Genomic DNA, 19,495 nt, shown 5'->3' with positions numbered 1-19,495 from the left:
CAATGAATTCAAATCAAAATGTATTTTGCATAAATTTCCTATTAAACACAGTTATCATCTGATATCATCATCATCATGCTGTTGTGAGTCCAGACTTATTCTGCAGTCAATTGGCAAACCACTTAGTCACCTGTTAGTCTGCCTCACTCAAGTCTGAAGTTTAAAAAAGTACTTAGTAAAGTTAACAGAGTTCAAAGCAATTAACACAAGTGCATATATATTGCTAAGTAACAATAGTTGACAAATAGTGATAGAATTCCATTTATTTGCAATGAATTCAAATAAAAATGTAATTAATTTGCCATGGATTTCCGAACAGTTATCATAGTGTTGCTGTGAGTCCAGACTTGTCTGTTAGACTGTTAGTCTGCCTCACTCAAGTCATAAAGTAAATAAAAAACAACAGAAAATATTATGAATTTATTGCTTTAAAGGTTTAGTAAATATAACGAAGTTTGAATCAATTAACACAAGCATATAAAAGTTGCAAAGCAAAGCATTTATTGACCATCAATTACCAATTTTTGTGGTTTTCCTAGTGTTTTCTATTGCCCGCTAAGCACTTCCGGCAACTTTTGGAGATTACATGGACCACGTGATCCATCAGTGTTTTGAACATCCATTGTCGCTACTCTCTCTCATTAGGACTCTACTGCTTGCGGACACTTTTGTGACAAAAGCCCGTTTTTACCATTCCTTCCTGCACAGACACACAATGTTTATCGTAAATCCGGTTTTGGACGCGCTGGGCGTCTGTCAACTCAGGAGTTAGGGTGTGGGGGTGGGTTAGCATCTATTGAGCAGTTGCTCTCCAGGTACTGCGCAAATCTAGACCCACCTTCATGATGTCAGGACTTTGCCCTAATTGGCTTTTATCTACGCTGATGTAAATGATGTGTGTTTTGATGAATTTCCATATCCATAAGCGCCTGTGCCTTTTTTTTTTACTTAAATATCACATACTTTCAGATAAGTAGCAGCCGTACGGCCGCACCTATGGCATAGTCAACATGCATAAACCTATAAAAATCCTTCATGTAACGCAACAACCCTGAAAGATGTCGTCAATAAATTGCTCAGTTCTGTCAACTTGTGGTGATGATGGAGAAGTGGTTAACTGCTGTGTCTACTGTTATCTTTACTATCCACTCTTATTAAAGGGATATTCCGGTAAGTTTAATCCATGTTCTAACACGCCTTGACACCAAGTAGGACCCCCCCTCGAGAGATAAAGTTTGCAGACTGCTACCTTATGTAGTTTTAGCATCTGCAGAAACGACCGCACAACAACAATACACTGCAGCAAATGGGTCCAAGTACAAATCGCCATCAAAAAGCCACAAATAATGCTCAGAACAGCACCAAACTTCAGCAACATTAGAAACAGGGTCCCAGCACATATTTTGAGGCATCAAACATTTGATATTGTTGCCGGATTTGTCGGAACAACAGATAAACAGATTACCTGAAACATTTTGCTATTTCATTTTCAGTTTTGTATTTTCATAAGCTAATAGTTACATTCTATACATCTTTTATAAAAGGTGTCTTTTAATTGAGTGGTACGGTGTTTTTGTCACACTATTCCAAAGATCAAGAATGGACTGTCACAGGCTTCCTCCTTTCTCTCTTTGGCCTTTGTGGCCATCACTGCTCAAACCTTCCTCTCCCATTGAATCCAAATAAACTAGAAATAGAAAACACAATACTTCCTGTTTGACAGAGGAATAGACCTACCAGACAGTATGTTTTTAGAGCACTGAATGGAAAAGCTTTCATCAGGTTGAACCACTGCTCTGTTGTAGTTATCAGTGGAGAGCAGCAAAATGCTCAAGTATTTATATGGAGATGTTGTGAATTACTACTGCAAACTAAATTTAGTCTCCAGACTGTCTTGGGAAAGTGTCCAGAACGCAGAACACCTTCACCAACTTCGGACTGTCTACATCAGTCCATTTATTTAGTTACTCATAAGATTTGGGCTGGTATGTAGTTTATTACTTACAGTGTCGACTAACACATTACAACCCAACCTCATTGTCTGGGGTCCAAAATGTCATATACTATATCAAAATATGTTGTATATGACAAACTAAATATCACCGGAACGCTTCATGTTAGTCACTTATTTTGCTTATTGTCCAGAAGGACACCGTCATGCTAATGAGGCCTCTGGTTCACACCAGTTTTTATTTGCACAGCTTTGTAATTAAGCCTTGAACTGCAGTGTCTTTTTGGTGACAAGAATGATTAATCCATCCCTGAATGTCCTCTCTTATTATTAATTTTCATTTTTGTTGTTGTAAGCACAAATACTAGCCCACCATTCAATCCAATGTATCTTTGGGTTGTGTTTATTGACCAGTCAGAGGCCTGTGCTCATGATTTGTCAATCAGTCAGAGGCAGAGTAGGATTAGTATTTTCAAAAAAGCAGTAGGATCCATAATAATGGCGCTTTGTATGTAACATTAAACATTAACATCGTCACACTGCGGTGAGGGATGTCTTGTCTTGGATTTTTTGTCTTGTCAGTTTTCTGTTTTATTTTGAAAAGTAACTCTCCTCTCTGTCAGGTCGGGGTAAAAGGGAAAACTATGGAAAGGGAAAGGTGGACCCAAACGCAGTAAACTCGGGAGGCAAAGATAGGGAGAACAAAAGGCGAGCTTTAATAAGGCTGTTACAAAAAAAACCAAAAACAGACAAAATCAGGGCAAAAAAGCAAAGTAACAACTTAAAGGGCAAGACAAAGTAGCAACAGAAAACAGCCAGACAAAGTACAAACCAAAAATTCAAAGTTCAACTTAAACATGGGAAAATCAAAATCAAAACATACCAAAACGGGACAGAAGCATGAACAGGATCAGGAGCAAGGATCAGGAACATGGAACAAGGGAATTCGAGGACAGGAAGCAGCAGACAGAAACAATGACTGGACAAAGAGTGAGGGGAAACACAGAGACTAAATACACAGACACTAATGACATGACGAGGCACAGGTGAGGAGAGAGGAGGAAGGAAGCCAGGTGAGATAATGAGGGGGAGGAGCACAGAGGAACAGACCAGGAGGGAACAAGACAACAGACAGAGGGAGCCAGAGGGGAGAACATAGGAGAAACTTAAAGGACACATGAGGGCATGGAAAAATCAAGACATGAGACACAAGACATGGAAAAACAAAACACAGAACACAAGACAAAAAAAAGGACATGAATCAAAACCCAAAAACCAGAAACGAGAAACAAGGAACAACACAAACAGGAGTCATGACACTCTCGTTTCAGGTCACTTGCCCTTCCTTGTGTGTCACCTGTCTGACTTCATCCCTGATTCCTGATTGTTTCCATCTGTGAGCCCCTCCCCCATGTGTATATAGTTTTTGTCTTCCCCTGTCTTCGTTGCTAGAGTATTTCGTTTGTCCTCGTTGTGTACTCCAAGCCCTTCCACAGCCTTGACCCCTTCCTTGTCTTGAAACCTAAAGTTAAGTATTGTCAGATTTATTTTGTGCATATTGTTTTCCTCTGAAGACGAGTGATTTTGAGTTGTACTGTTTTGGTTTTTTGAGAAAGTTAAGTTTATAGCCTTTTGTTTTCCTCCTTTAGGAGTGCCTTTTGTTTTGTAAAGTTTATCGTTTAGAATAGAGAAGATAATTTCATAGCCTCGTTTGAGTGCTTTTGTGTTGATTCATTTTATAGCCGGAAGAGTTTCAGTTTAGTGTAGCCTTTTTCTTTCCTCCTGCGGGAGCATCCTTAGTTCTTGTTCCCTTGTTGTGTTTGTGTTTGTTCTAGCCATCCAGTATTTCAGAGCCTGTTTATTTATTGCTCTGTCTGCAGAGAAACAATATCAGAAAATAAAACCTGTCATTGCACCTGCCTTCCTGCATCTGAGTCCTCACTTTCTGTTCAAGAGTGACAAACATTAACTCTAGCCGAAGTGCATAACCTCAGGAACATGGTCTTACTCATTTATATTAATAATATATTACTATAATTTGCAAAAACAGATTTGTGACCAATTCAAAATAAAGACAAACTTAAGTGTGTGTCACCTCCAGAAATGTTATGTCTCCTGTCAGTGCAGGGATAAGCTTTGAAAATATACAAAACTGCGTAATTCAGTGAATAATTTAATGCACAAACTCCAGCCTCAGAGACAACCTCAAGGTCTCTCTGACACACTTGACACATTATAGAGTTAAGTTGTATTGCAAGCCTGTTGTGTTTATTTCACATATTTTACAGGTGTACTGTATATCCACACATATACGTGGTCTCTCTGTTAGTGTATGTTTGTGTCCAGGTTGTAAACAGCATCAGTCCTTATCTGGAGGACATCTGCGGCATATAATGATGTATAGAGTTCTGTGCCAGGAAACCTAACTTGATTAGCAGCTAATGCGGCCTGAAAAAAGTCCATCAATCTTCATCATGGCCCCGCCCTCCCCTAGTGCTGAGTGTGTATTTGAACAAGTGGAGCTGGTGAAAAAATGTAATAAACACTGGGATTAGGAGCCGTTATGAACCAGCAAGCTTTAAACTCTGTGATTTAGCACTGGTGTGGGGCTTCCACATGAAACAGAGGTGACACTCTTTGGAGTAAAAGTTGTATTTGTCTCTCTGTTACTACTACTACTACTACAGATTTGTTACTATAGAGACTTGTCAGCTTTGCCTTAAAATGAGACATGATGAAGACATTTAAAGTCAACTAAACATTTCTGAACTAATCTGCAGTCATCCCACCCCACACACAGAATGTACAAACCTACTTACACTGTCTGCCCTCTTAGACAGAAACTCTCGCCAAAATGGGCTTTTTTTTGTGAATGTATATGAGCCAAACCTTCTTATAAAAGCATAATTATGATGAAGACTATAAGATTGACCGCATTCATTTTTGGCTCAAAATCACTTTCAATGGGAGTGCATGGGGCACTTTTGTGCTAGCATAAAAATCACAATTTTTAAAACACTAAGAAGGCATGACACAACATGAATCTTTGCTCGTAGTATCACCAGGGTCTCTACACATAGCTCAACTGAACCACATATATGCTACTCAGACATTTCGCTCTCCGAGTATGTCTGGGCTGCAATGACCTGGTGACACTACGAGCAAAGATTCATGTTGTGTCAAGCCTTTTCAGTGTTTTAAAAACAGCAATTTTGATGCTATCGTAAAAGCGCCCGTAGCACTCCTATTGAAAATGAGTTTGAAAACGAAAATACAATCAATCTTAAAAGTGCCTCTTGAGTCGTAATTATGCTTTTACAAGAAGGTTCGACTCATATACATTCATGAATAAAGCCTAAGTTGCTTTTTGGTGAGAGTGAGAGTCATCAGCCAGTGGCTGATTTGACCAAGCAAACACGTGGCTGACAGCCACGTTTTTTTTCTTCCAGTGCGCTAATGCAGTAATATTTACGGTAATCGCACTGAACCCACTCTGACTGTGAGTCAGACTGCAGTCTCACAATCAGAACCATGAAACATGAAAACATACATACATTTTACAGTCATTACTCCCGGTAATAAACTGAAGGTATCACGAAGGTATACTTCCGGATTTCAAAGGAAAGAAAGATGTGATAAAAAAAACCAAACAAAAATAAATAAATAACTGTTTCCATAAATAGTCCAAGATTCATATCCTGCGTAACTTAATACTTCCTAGGCTACTTGCATGCATAATATGAAGTACATTTACTGAATACTTTTTGAGTAATCATGTGTCAAAATCCCAGAGTCAAAACCGGGAGGGTGGAGGGGGTCTGGAGGAGGGCCAGAGTCAAATCCGGGAGGGTGGAGGGGGTCAGGGGAAGGGCCAAGGTTCAAATAAACGAGGTGGAGGCGAGGACTGGGGCCGACTGGGGACCAGGGACATGGACTGAGGCGCAGGCTGGAACCTGCTGGAGACCGGTGACCAAGGCGTAGGCGCGGCCTCAGACTCGCCGGAGGCCGGCGACGAAGGCGTAGGCGCGGCCTGGAACTCGCCGGAGGGCGGCGACGAAGACGGAAGCGCGGCCTGGAACTCGCCGGAGGGCGGTGACGAAGACATAGGAGTGGCCTGGAACTCACTGGAATCCGGCGATGAAGGCGAAAGCGCGGGCTGGAACCCCCTGGAGACTGGCGACGTAGACGAAGGCGAAGGCGAAGGTGCGGGCTGGGTTCCCCTGGAGGCTGGCGACGAAGGCGTGGGCTGAGACCCACAGGCGACCAGACCACTGGCTGGGAAACCCTCCAGGGCCTGGGCTGGACCACCGACAGAGTTTTGCCGGGAGCTGGTGGCCTGGGAGCCGATGAAGGGTCTCTGGCAATAAACGACCCCTAACCGAGGAGCACGCACTGGACTCGGCCGAGCCTCCGACCGAGGAGCAGACAGTGGACTTGGAGTGAGACTCGGCTGGGCCTCCGACCGAGGTGCAGGCAGTGGACTTGGAGTGAGACTCGGCCGGACCTCCGACTGAGGTGCAGGCAGTGGACTTGGCGTGAGACTCGGCCGGGCCTCCGACCAAGGTGCAGGTTCAGGCCTCGGCCGGGCCTCCGACCGAGGTGCAGGAACTGGACGTGGCGTGGGCCTCGGCCGGTCCTCCGACCGAGGTGCAGGAACAAGACGTGGCGTGGGTCTCGGCCGGTCCTCCTGGGGGCCACTGGCAGGTGTCGACGGGGTTGAGACTGAGGCCTGGACTGGGAGCTCGGCTGTGGCTGAGGCCTGGGCTGAGAGCTCGGCTGTGGCTGAGGCTGAGGCCTGGGCTGGAAGCTCTGCTGTGGCTGCAGCCTGGGCTGGGATCTCGGCTGTGGCTGTGGTCTGGGCTGGGACCTCGGCTGTGGCTGGAGCTGAGGCATGGGCTGAAGCCCCTGAGCCTGACTTCAGGGAGCCAGGACGTGGACGGGCTCGTCGCTTTCTCGGTGGGGGCACTTTGTAAGCAAGCCGGGTTCCCCAGAACGGAGACACTTCGGCTGTGGCATGGGCTGAGGCTGGAGCTGTAGCATGGGCTGAGGCAGGAACTGTGGCATGGGCTGAGGCTGGAGCTGTAGCATGAGCTGAGGCTGGAGCTGTGGCATGAGCTGAGTCATGAGCTTGAAAAAAAAGTTTGCTCGCGGCTATCTGACGAGCCCTGCTTTCAGGATTAGATACAAAGTCATGATACCACTGGATTATCTCCAGGCCTTTTACTGCTGGGTCCATTTTACTTGTTCTGGTCATTCTGTCAGGTCGGGGCAAAAAGGGAAAACTATGGAAAGGGGAGGGTGGACCCAAACGCAGTAAACGCGGGAGGCAAAGGTAAGGAGAACAAAAGGCGAGCTTTAATATAGCAAAAGCCGAATGCAAGCAAAAGCCAAGGCAGACAAAACGGGACAAAAAGCAAAGTAACAACTGAAACAACCAGGCAAAGTAGCAACTTAACAGCAAGACAAAGTACAAAGAAAAAATCAAAGTTCAACTTAAACATGAAAATCTTGAAACCAAAACATACCAAACCGGGGCAGGAGCATGGGCAGGAGCGTGGACAAGAGTCAAAACCGGGAGGGTGGAGGGGGTCTGGAGGAGGGCCAGAGTCAAATTCGGGAGGGTGGAGGGGGTCAGGGGAAGGGCCAAGGTTCAAATAAACGAGGTGGAGGCGAGGACTGGGGCCCACTGGGGACCAGGGACATGGACTGAGGCGCAGGCTGGAACCTGCTGGAGACCGGTGACCAAGGCGTAGGCGCAGCCTCAGACTCGCCGGAGGCCGGCGACGAAGGCGTAGGCACGGCCTGGAACTCGCCGGAGGGCGGTGACGAAGACGTAGGCGTGGCTTGGAACTCACTGGAATCCGGCGATGAAGGCGAAAGCGCGGGCTGGAACCCCCTGGAGACTGGCGACGTAGACGAAGGCGAAGGTGCGGGCTGGGTTCCCCTGGAGGCTGGCGACGAAGGCGAAGGCGTAGGTGCGGGCTGGAACCCCCTGGAGGCTGGTAACGAAGGCGAAGGCGAAGGCGAAGGCAAAGGCAAAGGCAAAGGCAAAGGCGTAGGCGAGGGCTGGAACCCGCTGGAGGCTGGCGGCAAAAGCGTGGGCTGAGACCCACAGGTGACCAGACCACTGGCTGGGAAACCCTCCAGGGCCTGGGCCGGACCACCGACGGAGTTTTGCCGGGAGTTGGTGGCCTGGGAGCCGATGAAGGGTCTCTGGCAATAAACGACCTCGGCCGGACCCCTGACCGAGGAGCACGCACTGGACTCGGCCGAGCCTCCGACCGAGGAGCACGCACTGGACTTGGCCGAGCCTCCGACCGAGGAGCAGACAGTGGACTTGGAGTGAGACTCGGCCGGACCTCCGACCGAGGTGCAGGCAGTGGACTTGGCGTGAGACTCGGCCGGGCCTCCGACCGAGGAGCAGGCACTGGGCTTGGCGTGGGACTCGGCCGGGCCTCCGACCGAGGAGCAGGCACTGGGCTTGGTGTGAGACTCGGCCGGGCCTCCGACCGAGGTGCAGGCACAGGACTTGGCGTGGGACTCGGCCGGGCCTCCGCCCGAGGTGCAGGCACAGGACTTGGCGTGAGACTCGGCCGGGCCTCTGACCGAGGTGCAGGAGCAGGCTCTGGACCTGGCGTGGGACTCGGCAGGACCTCCGGCCGAGGAGCAGGAACAGGCGCTGGACCTGGCGTGGACCTCGGCCGGTCCTCCGACCGAGGTGCAGGTTCAGGCCTCGGCCGGTCCTCCGACCGAGGAGCAGGAACAGGCCTCAGCCGGTCCTCCGACCGAGGTGCAAGAACAAGACTTGGCGTGGGCCTCGGCCGGTCCTCCGACCAAGGTGCAGGTACAGGCCTCGGCCGGTCCTCCGACTGAGGTGCAGGTACAGGCCTCATCTGGACCGCCAACTGAAGTCCACTGGCAGGTGTCGACCGGACCGCCGACTGGGGGCCACTGGCAGGTGTCGACCGGACCGCCGACTGGGGGCCACTGGCAGGTGTCGACCGGACCGCCGACTGGGGGCCACTGGCAGGTGTCGACCGGACCGCCGACTGGGGGCCACTGGCAGGTGTCGCCGGAACGCCGACTGGGGGCCACTGACAGGTGTCGACCGGAACGCCGACTGGGGGCCACTGGCAGGTGTCGACGGGGTTGAGACTGAGGCCTGGACTGGGAGCTCGGCTGTGGCTGAGGCTGAGGCCTGGGCTGAGAGCTCGGCTGTGGCTGTGGCTGCAGCCTGGGCTGGGAGCTCGGCTGTGGCTGTGGCTGTGGTGAAGGTGCGGGCTGGGTTCCCCTGGAGGCTGGCGACGAAGGCAAAGGCGTAGGTGCGGGCTGGGACCTCGCTGGAGGCTGATGACGAGGACGTAAGCGCTGGAGGCTGGTGACTGGGGACCACAGGCGTAGGCGAGGGCTGGAACCCGCTGGAGGCTGGCGGCAAAAGCGTGGGCTTAGACCCACAGGTGTTCAGACCACTGGCTGGGAAACCCTCCAGGGCCTGGGCCGGATCACCGACGGAGTTTGCCGGGAGCTGGTGGCCTGGGAGCCGATGAAGGGTCTCTGGCAATAAACGACCTCGGCCGGACCCCTGACCGAGGAGCACGCACTGGACTCGGCTGGACCTCCGACCGAGGTGCAGGCAGTGGACTTGGCGTGAGACTCGGCCGGGCCTCCGACCGAGGAGCAGGCACTGGGCTTGGCGTGGGACTCGACCGGGCCTCTGACCGAGGAGCAGGCACTGGGCTTGGCGTGGGACTCGACCGGGCCTCCAACCGAGGAGCAGGCACTGGGCTTGGCCTGAGACTCGGCCGGGCCTCCGACCGAGGTGCAGGAGCAGGCTCTGGACCTGGTGTGGGACTCGGCAGGACCTCCGGCCGAGGAGCAGGAACAGGCGCTGGACCTGGCGTGGACCTCGGGCGGTCCTCCGACCGAGGTGCAGGAACAGGCGCTGGACCTGGCGTGGACCTCGGGCGGTCCTCCGACCGAGGTGCAGGTTCAGGCCTCGGCCGGGCCTCCGACCGAGGTGCAGGAACTGGACGTGGCGTGGGCCTCGGCCGGTCCTCCGACCGAGGTGCAGGAACAAGACGTGCCGTGGGTCTCGGCCGGTCCTCCAACCGAGGAGCAGGAACAGGCTTCGGCCGGTCCTCCGACCGAGGTGCAGGTACAGGCCTCATCTGGACCGCCAACTGAAGACCACTGGCAGGTGTCGACCAGACCCACAGTAGCGTGTACATTCTGCGCTCGCGCAAGACGCAATAAGCAGGGGCTCTAGTGTTAAAGACACTGAACGAGAGGTTTACGCATACAACTCTCTTTAAACCATTCAAAAATATCAACATTTTTGGCCTATAGGAATGGTGTGCTTGTATTCAAGTTTTTTATAACTGCCATATGTTTTAAAATATTTTGTTCCTTTCAACAAAATTTTGCCATAGAAAAGGAATAGGGACACCCTACCACTCTGTGTACACATGGCTGACTGGATGATTGATTAGACCTGTAGCAGTGTCTGAATGTTTCAAGTAGAACAACAAGTACAGCCTCTCTCTTTATCAATGTTAAAGGCCTTCAGTTGTGCAAGGACTATTACTTAGAGTACAGGTCAAGAGTCAACCACCAGAAAAACTGTGTCAGACTCTCTTTGCGAGTTTGACAGACACTATATTTAAGCAATATTACATGGGAGGGAGTGCAGTTGTACTGTATAACAGCACTGGTGGGATTTGGTTGTGGGCACGAGGCCGCAAGCCAATTGGCGCAGATAATCACACCAGTGCATACAGCAGGGGCGTCACTAGGTTTTAAGGACAGGGGAGGCTTAGGCCCCAGGAGATACACAGGATGTGAGCGAACGTAGCGTGCAAGCACAAGCACAAGCACAAGCACAAAATTTCACAAACAGCTAACAAAGACTGAGAGATTATTCATCATTATTATGTTGATCTTTTTCTCCCTCAGCATCTCCTTCTGCCTGACCCTTGAAGATACACTGAAACACAATGAGTTGAATTAATGATCAATTAACTGATCAACATAGAGGCTAATGCTCTAAGATACTCCTGAAAATATGTTGGTCTTGCTAATTTGGCCTTTCTCCTCTTTCTAATCATTACCCTCCCTAATAAAAGCTCACGTTAAACAAGTATTAAATGGTGCACCTTGACTGAAATATTTCATATTTCATATACATATTGAATTCCACAAAATTCCAAGACTGTCTGCATCACAAATGACTCTATCCTGTGAATCCCTTAGACTCACCTTTCCAGTAGCAGGCATAGCAGGCAAAAGGTGAGAAGGATACAACACCTCTGGGGGGTCTGGGGGCACACTCCCATGGAAGAAAATTTTGAATAATTCATATTTAAAAGCATCAATGTGATGCATTTTGAGAGAAAAAAAATCAAGCAGAATTACAAGACAGTATGAATGTATGATAAAGTATCTATGGTCACATTATGCTATATGAGAGATGAGACTGACAACTTCTCTCATGAAATGCACAACAGCACAACTTTAATGGTGCAATCTGAAAAAAGCAAGCCCTTATAGAGTGTGTTTTGACAAGACGAATATGGGTTTTGAAGAAATTGCTGTCTCTCTACTTGGAAGAAAGGTGCTGGCTACACTGTGTGTTGATGCTATGACCTGCACCTTCTTCCTGTGCACTTCTGTTTGACAGTGTGCCTGCAGTGCATGGCTGCCCTTGTTCGCACAGTTAATAGCTGTTTTTATACTGGGCAGCAAGCCGCCAATTTGGCCCTCCTTTTTTGCGGCTAGGTCCATATATAAAAGGCGGTAAATCGGGGGTCTGTTCTGATCCGCCAATTTGCTGCCATAGAGGGTACACTTACTTCTGCCTCCATTGCTATCTAAATCCGACGCGGCAATGTGCCGGCAATTGCGCAAGATGGGTGGAGGTGTCGATGATGTGCACTGTTGTGCCGGGGAGTTTTAAAACCAGGAAACAGCTGATCACAGCAGTCAGTCCATCACTTCATCCGCAGACATCAAGATGAGCAACTGGACAGTCGCTGAGATCCAGAAGAGTGTCTCCTCAGTCTGCTGTCTTTGTTGTCCGCTTGTTGTAAACTCTAAGCTCCAATGGGTTGCAATGTAAAGCTCTTATTTTGAAGACAAATTCATTGTCTTTCTGACAGAGAGTGCAATGTACTTACTGATCTTCCTGAACACATCGGCTAGATGGAAATTGAAAATGAGTTGTAGAGATTTTATTAAAGTTGTTTTTAGCAAATTCAAGGCTCCCTCTGCCCTGACTCCTACAGGTCAAGAGGGGTGGTGGAGTGATTATTATGAGTGTATTACTATTACTTTCCACTGATGATAATCATACGTGAATTCACGGTGTGCATCCATGCGTAAAGTGAGAAACACAGCTGATGCTCCAGAAGGAAGTCACTCAAAGAAAGTATCTCTCTATAAAAGCAAGGAATCTCTGTCTGTCTGTGTGTGTGTCTGTCTGTCTGTCTGTGTGTGTGTGCCTCAAATATCTGCAGATCAGGATCAGACTGACCTGAGATTTTCAACATGGTTGCTGCGTGGTTTAAGGGTGTGCAACGTCAGATCTGTTTGGAATACAATGATAACACACCTTAAGAAACAAGTGGATTTATACTTGCAGCGGCGCGAGCTGGACTGGGATTTTGCCGGCGGTTTGGTCCCTTTCTGTGTATCTAAACTGACTGTTGTAGATTAATGAGACTAATCAAGTCCGTACTGAGTCTGTCCGGGTCTGAGGAGATCCGGATACACGAGGACAACAAACTGGAATTGGAATCTGTGGATGTTAGTGTGTATCTAGCTGCTAGACCACCCCCACACCCCACCTTCTGAGTTGACGGACGCGTCGGCACGTCCAAAACCGGACTTATGATAAATAATGTCCGCCAAGCTTTTTCGTGAACATTGCCATCACGTTTGCTTTGTGTTTGGTGCAGGAAGAAATGGGCCTTTGGTCACAAAAGTGTCTGCAAGCAGCAAGTGTTTGCAAGTAAGAAAACATGTTCCTATTGGCAGAAAAAGGCACCACACCAGTCAATCACAAAATTATATGGCGTGGTTTGGTTGCTGAGGAACAGGGGAAGTTGTGGGAGGGACGGAGGCAGAAGAGTTGACAGCGGCAGTGATGGTGATAGAGACAGCAATAGATGGCAATTTTTGAGAGTTGAGAGATTTGTGACATTTAGTGTGTTTGGAGTGTACAGTTAGTGTGGTATGTAGTGTTTGGTGTAGTGTGTTTAGTGTGTAGTGGTTTCGTTTTTTTGTTTTGTGAGTCAAAACTGCTGAATGTTGAGCAGGCAGCGCAGATCTTCATGCCTGAGCCTGAGGCATTGCCTGCATTTAAATGTAAACAGTTACATATAACTTTGTACATTTCAGAAACTGATGCACAAATTTAGCAAACAACAATTTACACTTGCAGTATAAGTAATAGAAATGTTTTGTTAAACATATTTGTGGTTTTCACAGTAAAAAATCAAACTTTTTTCTACTTGGATTTTATGTTTTTTTATGATTTAAGGTCCATTGTGTTACTAACTATACACTATACAGTATGTCAAAATGAAAAAATTACAGTACAGTCACACATGTGAGGTTAGGCTGAAAATAATGACACCAAACAAGGCGAGGTAAAAGTTTTTATGGTGAAATACAATGGTAAAATCAAAAGTAGTCAAAAAAAGCCAATTATATCCCTGACAAACATAGCCTCATTTTACAATCCATGAAAAAGCTACTTAACCTCCCATTTTCCTATGGAATACGTACTTCCTACGGGCAATACACTATGGTAAAAAGAGTGCACACTTAACTCTATGAACAACCAGGGCCTTCACAATGCATTTCAGACTAACTAGCTAGCTAAATAGCAGCATTCTTTTAGAGCTGGGAATGTAACTTTTGACCAGGAAACATCAAAGGTGAGACGTGCGCAGAGATTGTCTATAGTGTGCAAGCTAGGTTTTTATTTGTCAAACAGGGAGCACTTGGTTCATTAGTTCCATGGGACTTTCTGGTGTTAGCTGGGGCATGGGCTAATTAACTCTTACTACCAGCAATGATAAATACTTACTTTCTTAAAAAACTTTCTTCTATCCATTCTTCTTTATTCACTTTCTTCTCCTCATGCTGTTCTTCTATTCCTTCTGTGTGCATCATGGTTCACACAGCTGCAGGTCGGGAGCGGAAGCAAGGTCACAGGGAAAACGTGGACTGGATTTTCAGTGATGTGGGTGTTCTGTATATGAACAAGTGGAATGGATTGGATAATGATGCACTGAAGGGGCTCTCTCTACCTTACACTATAAAGTGAAGAGAAACTGACAGATTCATGATCACAATTAAGTGAATAATGACAGGTTACATGATTATTTATTTAAACTCGTATTCTGGCCACTTTATATTGAATTTCTCAGCACTTTTTTTTTTTTCTAAAAAGATTAAAAAAATATATAAAAACACCAAATGACGCCACTATTATACAGTACAACCGCATGACTACGAGTGTGATATTGCTTTCATACAACAGTTCTACAAGCACATTTTATTAGTTAACAGTAGTAAACCACAATATTTGGCTCCACCAACACAAATAGTTCTGTAACTGGAAGGGAGACTAGGGTGTTGCCAGGCAACACATAAACATTTCCTCCAGACCGCTACTGTGTCTGCATATTACCGCTACTTGTATCATTTACATTTATCTGAATGTTTCCATTCATTGTGCAAACACTAAAATAAGAGTCCAGCGAGAGTCGCTTTGGTGGCATGATGTGTGTTTATAGATGGTCTCCAGTAACTTTTTCGCGAGCTTTCAGACCTGCGAAACAAGTTTTTGTTTGGATATGTATTTTATATTCGGACTGCAAAACAGTCTCTATGAATCAAAAGCATCTCACCTATGCCCACTCACTGCCATGATCTCCCTCACCTCGAGTCCCGCATCAGACAGTTTCTGTATGGCAGTGTTGGCTTCATTTTTGCTCTTCTCTAATTTGGCGAGGTCGGCTTATGTCATATCAACACTCCTCGTGTATCCTGGCCTCTCTCCTTCCCTTCGTCCTCCTCTGAGTCTGACCATTCCTAATTTAAATTTAATGTAATTTGTTGAAATATGTCCATCTTTGCGGTGCAATGTTTGCCACAATTCAAGACAAGTTGGCAACTGATGTAACGTTAATTAACGGTAATTAGAACGCCTGCGCAGCAGAGTGATATGTCTGTTGAAAGTCCCAGTGCGGTTGTATTCTATATTAGCACTCATGGAATGCCTCTTGTCCAATCAAATTATGTGGTCGGAACCAACTGTTGTACACATGAAAATATACCACAATTGTGCAGTGCCACAGTAGCTCAGTTATTAGAGCTTTTGCCCCACGTGCAGAGACGATGTCCTCAACACAGTGGGCCAGGGTTTGATTCTAGGCTTTGTCACATTGCTGCATGTCATCCCCACTCATTCCCTCTCTGTTCCCTGTCACTCATTCTTTTCCTGCTACAAATAAGCCATGAAATGGGGGGGGGGGAGCAAAAACTTTTTTCATATCCCTCATGTGTTATGACTTTTGTTTAACTTTTATGGACACAAACAGACATAAACAATACTGTCTGGAGCTGAGGTCTGAGCATGGGATTCTTGCCCATGCCCTGGACCACGGGATCACTAAATCGAATCCTGACTTTTGGTGAGGCAGTGTGAGGAAATTTTTGCATTTCCAGCAGTGCATTTTAGCATTCATACTGCATTTTCAGCAGGGAATGCATTTTCTACTGTTTACAGTCATCCAAAATCAATCAGCGCAGTGCTCACATTAGGCATACACACTTCTCTAGATTAATCTCATCATTGATTTCTGTGACTTCCTGTCCCAAAACCTACACTGCTGAGATCAGTCATCAAGTTTTTACATTTACAGTATATACCTCCCTCTTTGTCTTTCATACTAGCTGGGTGGTTTACTAAGACTCTGTAATATTTGGCTATTTTTTATAATCTGGTTATTTTTCTCCACCTGTCAGATATTTGACCCAAACAATGAGATTATTTCTTAATAATATTAAGAAAAATGTATATCATTATTCAATAGTAAAAACATGCATACATCGTAGTAGTGTAACACAGAATCCTTTTATAATGTAACATCAGTGTGTTGTTGTCAAAGCAGCATTCCCAAAAAACTGAAATCCTAAAGACAAAACATTTCCATTCTTGCAGATGATGGTATCATTCTAGGCCTTGTTAGTGAGGCAGCTGGCCAGTGAAGTACTGCTCTCATCAAAACATCTCTGCAGCTTTGCTTTCACATACTGTAAATAAATATCCACAGTCTCATGAGGCTTGTGCGTGTGTGTGTGTGTATGAACACTGGCAGGAGGACATGTACACAGCAGCAGGATTACCACCCCCAGACTAGGACCACCCTGACTTTAACACTTTATCCAGGAGGAAGTGGAGCTGCATCACAGGCTCACTTAGGGCCACCACCTCCTACACACACACACACACACACACACACACACACACACACACACACACACACACACACACAAGTCTATGCAAAGAGTATGAATTGTTTTGCAATGGAGTCAGGAGTTTGTGTTCTCACATACACACATATGCAAACATATACACATTTAATTTGAGCACTTCAGCTCCAACAAAACAGTGAGGATTTAAACTGCACAGCTGCTCTTGTACAAGTCCAACATGTTTGCAAATGTGTTGTTGTCAGAGTCACTATGAATGCATCATAGTTATGTTTGTAAGCGCTGTGTGTCTGCTGTGAAATACATTACTGAACCTTATGTGTGTTCTCAGCAAAATGTTATTTAGAAAATAGAAAATTCAATAAAGAAAGCAGATAGATATATGACTTACAGAGTGTCACGCATAAAGGCTATGATGAAACAGATGTGGTCTCAAGTAGAAGTGCCTTAAACTTCGAGCCTCCACCCAGCCAGCGCCACACTATTACTCGGGTAGTAGTAGTGTTATATGAGGCATATATACTTCCATATTTAGGGCCCGAGCAGGGTACCTGCGAGGACCCTATTGTTTTTTAAAGGATTCTTTATTTCTTATACTTTGTCGCACATTCAAAGACCTTATGTTCCCGCGTTCAGTGCTCTGTGCTGAGTCTCGTGGTATAGGCCACGCCCATTTCCGCCCACCTTTTTTTTTGCTACGTCGCAAAATGTCGAAAACCTACTTTTTCGAACTCCTCCCAGGCAATTTCACCGATTTGCACGAAACTTGGAACACAGCATCTGTTATTAAAAGAATTTCGATAGGCCAAACAATACTCAAGTTCTTAAATAACAACTTCCTGCAGATTTCCCTCCAAGCAGGAAGTGTTGGATATCTCCACAACGGTGAGTCCAAAGACATGAAACTTAAGATAATACTTTGACATGAGTTCCTGAGGATGTGTCCAAAAGTTTAGGTGATGACCACCAGGTGGCGCTCTTTAAAATAAAATAGTTTATATCTCCACATCGGTTGGGCGGATTGACACAAAACTTGGTATAATCATTGCCACTGCCCTCTTGAGGACATCTGACAAAGGACTTATCAATCGGCCATTAGGTGGCGCTCTGGTGCCAGTTTAATTTTATATTTGGCCCTGTGCCCACACCTTAACATTATGAACCCTCGTGACAAAAAGTTATCAAAAGAAATTTGATAGTCCATAAAACGCCGAAATTTAAAACAACAAATTCCTGCATATTGTGTTGAAAGCAGACAATCTTGCACATCTTAACAAAATACTGTCTGATTATCACGTAAATGTTCATACAGTTTTTCTCGATTGTTTACACACATTTTCTGAAAGCATGCCCCATACTCTCAGAACTCTACACACAAATCAAAAACCACACACACAATGGGCAAAACCCCTCAATTCTCCTGCAAAATGAAACTTTACATTCAAAACAATGTTATTTCTTCTCAAAATGGTATTTTGTTTTCAAATGGCACACACAAAGCATCAAATGAATAGACATTTAGAAGAACCAGTTGAACAGTGATGTGCTCAATGTAAAACACTATGATGAATGGACAACACTTCTTCTTCATTGATCATAATGACTTAGGCCTTTCTTTCAGTGTTACACTTACTACAGACAGCTCATACATGACTGTGTTGTAAAATATTTGAGAATATTGTTTTTATACTCAGGACACACAAATACGCGGTAACAAATATATTTTATCCACCTTGTGTTGGTAATCTTTCAGTTCTGCAATACAAATAGTAAAATACTGTAAATACTGTGTAGGAATACAAAGTAGGAATACATTTCCCAAATACTTGAAACATAATGTATTTTTACAGTCAACAGAACAGTCCACAGGCAATACTGTACTACTGTACTCATTGAGTACTGTATTGATATGCAGTACTGCAATTTTCTAGTGAGAGTAGATTTCTTACCTATTCTCATTACTCTCACTCCTCTGGATCTGCCTCTGCCTCTGTTTCCAATGTTGGCATCCACTGCTCCAAAGCAGAAGAGCCTTTTATGCTAAAGCTCTGATTGCTAATTGTAAAACTGTGTGACAGGTGTTTGCCCATGTGGTGAGTCAGTGTGCATAGTAGGGCAATCGACTTTAGAATTTTGAATGACAGTGTCTTCCTTGTGAAAACAAGAGATTTTCTCCATGAAAGTTGTGCCAAATGCAGAGAATTGTGTGTAGTGTTTTGAAAAAAGTGTGTTTTAGAACTGCCATTTGAGTGTAAAGCAGGAATTGTGCTTGTAGTTTAGCAGAATTGGTTCAGGGGGTCAGTGCATGAGTGACATGTTGTGGTCATTGTGTCTCAAGTACCAGTTTTTGTGTGTAAACAATCGAGAAAAACTGTAATTGTGTTCCATGGACTGATGAGGTTTTGTGTAAAATTTGGTGCAAATCGGCCAATAGGTGGCGATTTGGTCACAGTCTAATTAGTTTGAATGGAAAGTAAATGGGAAAATCTTAAGCTCCCCCATAAGGCGCAATGTTAATTTTGAGCCTAGGTTTCTGGAGGAGAGGAGATAGTACTTGTTTTATCTCTCGCTCTGCTGCCATCATTTTTCACTCTCCAGAAATAAAACATGACATCACAGATTTCAGCAATGTCTCCTGTTACTCAATATATAAATGTTTTGGTGACAACCATTACATTTCTTTCAAAACTGTTCAACTTTTTAAGCTCTTTCCGCCCTCTTACTTTTTAGCTTTCATCATTCAGCACACCCCATTAGTTAATCAGTTTTTCTCTGATCTGACTGGATTCGCTGGATTTTTTTCAAGATCTCCCAAGAGAACCTCTGATCTTGCTGGATTCTCTGGATTTTTTTCAAGATCTCCCACACAGACTCCCGAGAACAAGCACAGTAAGATGGAACTTCCACATCTGTACTGTGAACACTGTGTTTGAGCACGAATGTGACATCCTCCAGTGTTTTGAAACCATCAGGGGAGTTTGAGCCTGCCACTCTGCGGGAAGCTTGAGGGTTTGTGCGGCTACTGGATGATGATACTTTCAG

This window comes from Acanthopagrus latus, chromosome 8 (genome assembly GCF_904848185.1).
Source record: "Acanthopagrus latus isolate v.2019 chromosome 8, fAcaLat1.1, whole genome shotgun sequence".
NCBI lineage: Eukaryota > Metazoa > Chordata > Actinopteri > Spariformes > Sparidae > Acanthopagrus > Acanthopagrus latus.
The sequence above is the reverse complement of the archived record's forward strand: the minus strand, read 5'-3'. Positions refer to the sequence as shown.